Raw genomic sequence first — 2,623 nt, 5'->3', positions numbered from 1 at the left:
AAACCCCACCAGCAGTACACCAGAGTTGAGTTTTGTGGCATCTTCGCCAACCCTCTTGTCAGTCTTTTTTATTAGAATCATTCCAGTGGCTGCGTACTGGTTTCTCATTGTGTGTTTAATTTACTTTCCCCTAATTGTTAATGATGTTGAGCATCTTTCATGTGCTCACCTGCTTTCCATATATTTTTTGGTAGACTACCTGCACAATTTTTTACCTACTTTTATTTAATTGTTGTTATATTATTCTTGTATTTTGAGTGTTCCTTCCATATTCTGATTTAAATGTCTTTGAAATATGAGATTTGCAATATATTTTTCCAATAAGTTGCTTGTTTTTACATTTGCTTCAGTGTCCTCCAAATAAATGCATTTCTTAATTTTAATAAAGATCAACATATAACTTTGTTTTCTTTTGAGGGGGTTATGCTATTAATGCTCTGTTTAAGAAATCATTGCTTAAGCAACATAACAAAGATTGTCTTTTATGTTTATTTCCAGTTGTTTTTTAATATCTACAGGTTTTACACTTAGATCCATATAACACTTTTAATTAATTTTTATGTGTTGCAATGAATGGATCAAATTTTATTTTTTGGTTTATTTTGCATATGACTGTCTAATTGTTCCAGCATCATTTGTTGGAAATACTGTTCTTCCTCCACTGAATTGTCTTTCTTAAAAATCACTTGACCAAGATGGTGACTGCCATGAAGGAGTCTGCAGAAGATGTCAGTGTTACTTTTGAAGATCAACAAAAGATAAATAAATTTGCACAGAATACAAGTAGAATCACAGAGCTGAAGGAAGAAATAGACATAAAAAAAGAAACAAATGCAAAATTTAGAAGATGCTTGACAGGACACCATGCTTGCAGATAACAACCGCTTGATGGTACCTTATCAAATTGGTGATGTTTTCATTAGCCATTCTCAAGGAGAAACACAAGAAATGTTACAATATGTAAAGTTTGCAAGAAGAAATTGACACCTTCAAATCCAGACTGGATTCCAGCAGATGTTAGCAGATTTGAAAGTTCAGTTAATATGCAAAATTTGGGAGTAACATAAACCTTGAAGCTGATGAAAGCTAAATATTTTATAATACTTTTATGATTTCAATTTTCTCAAATTTGTTGACTCTTGTTTTGTATCCTATCATGTGGTCTATCTTTGAAAATATTCCATGTGCATTTGAAAAGAATGTCTATTTTGCTTCTTTGGGATGAAAGTTTCTATATATGTCAGTTAAGTCCATTTGATCTAATGCATCATTCAGTTCCACAACATCCTTGTTGATATTGTGTTTGGAAGATCTATCCACTGTTGACAATGGGGTGTTAAAATCCCCTACCACCAGTGTGTTGCCGTCTATATCTTTTTTGAAGTTGTCCAGGATTTTCCTTATATATTTGGGTGCTCCTCTGTTGAGTGCATATAGGTTTACAATGTTTATGTCTTCTTGATGAATTCTTCCTTTGAGTATTATGTAGTGTCTTTCTGTGTCTCTTTTTATGGCCTTAGTTTTGACATCTATTTTGTCTGATGTAAGTATAGCTACCCCTGCTTCTTTTTTCTGTCCATTTGCTTGGAATATTTTTTCCCAACCTTTTACTTTCAGTTTGTGTAGGTCTTTTGTTATGAGGTGGGTTTTTTATAGGCAGCATATGTGCGGGTCATGTTTTCTTATCCATTCAGCTACCCTCTGTCTTTTGATTGGAGCATTTAATCCATTTACATTTAAAGTTATTATTGATAAGTACTTATTCAATTTTCCCCTTTGTACATGTGTTCCTCTCTCTCTCTCACTCTTCTTCTTCATCTTCTTAAAGCAGTCCCTTTAGCATATTTTTCAATGCTGGTTTGGTGGGATTGTATTCTGTTAGCCCTCTTTTGTATGAGAAACTCCTTATTTTGTCTTCCATTTTAATTGAGAGCCTTGATGGGTAGAGTAGACATGATTGCAGGTCTTTGCTTTTCATTCCTTGGAATATTTCTTGTTATTCCCTTCTGGCTTGCAGCGTTTCTGTTGAGAAGTAAGCTGCTAGCCTTATTGGAGCTCCCTTGTACATTACTTCCTGTTTCTCCCTTGAAATCTTTAAAATTCTCTCTGTCTTTGAATTTTTCCATGTTAATGATGATGTGTCTTGGAGTGGGCCACTTTGGGTTCCTCTTCATTGGAACCCTCTGTGCTTCCTGGACTTGTGTGACTTTTTCCTCAAATTAGGGAAGTTTTGCATCTTTTTCAATTTGTTTTTCTATCCCTTGTTCCTCTTCTTCTCCTTCTGGTATCTCTATTATATGGATATTATTACATTTCATGTTGTCTTGTATTTCCCCTAACTCCTCTTCATTCTTTTTGAGTCTTTTTTCATTTTCTTGCTCTTTCTGGAAGACTTTTTTCTCTTGTCCTCCAGCTCACTGATTTGATCATCTGCTTCATCTAGCCTGATTTTGATTCCTCCTACTATGTTCTTCAATTTAGAAATTATTTTCCTTATTTCTTCTTGGCTCTTGTTGGTAATTTCTATGTCCTTTTTCATGTTGATATTTTTTATGTTTGCAGTATGTCCCTCATAGTTTCTCTGTAGTTTTTTGGCAATTCTCACTTAGTCCATTGAGCTTCC

The 2,623-nt window shown here is 34.2% G+C and overlaps 1 pseudogene; it reads left to right on the top strand.

Annotated features, from left to right (window-relative positions):
- Positions 1-695: 695 nt before the first annotated feature.
- On the top strand, positions 696-1,090 carry LOC129085574 (prefoldin subunit 4-like; annotated as a pseudogene).
- Positions 1,091-2,623: the final 1,533 nt, after the last annotated feature.

The sequence above is a fragment of the Pteronotus mesoamericanus genome, unplaced genomic scaffold, assembly GCF_021234165.1.
Source record: "Pteronotus mesoamericanus isolate MK-2021 breed Mesoamerican mustached bat unplaced genomic scaffold, CSHL_Meso_final scaffold_31, whole genome shotgun sequence".
Classification (NCBI taxonomy): domain Eukaryota; kingdom Metazoa; phylum Chordata; class Mammalia; order Chiroptera; family Mormoopidae; genus Pteronotus; species Pteronotus mesoamericanus.
The sequence above is the reverse complement of the archived record's forward strand: the minus strand, read 5'-3'. Positions and strand labels throughout refer to the sequence as shown.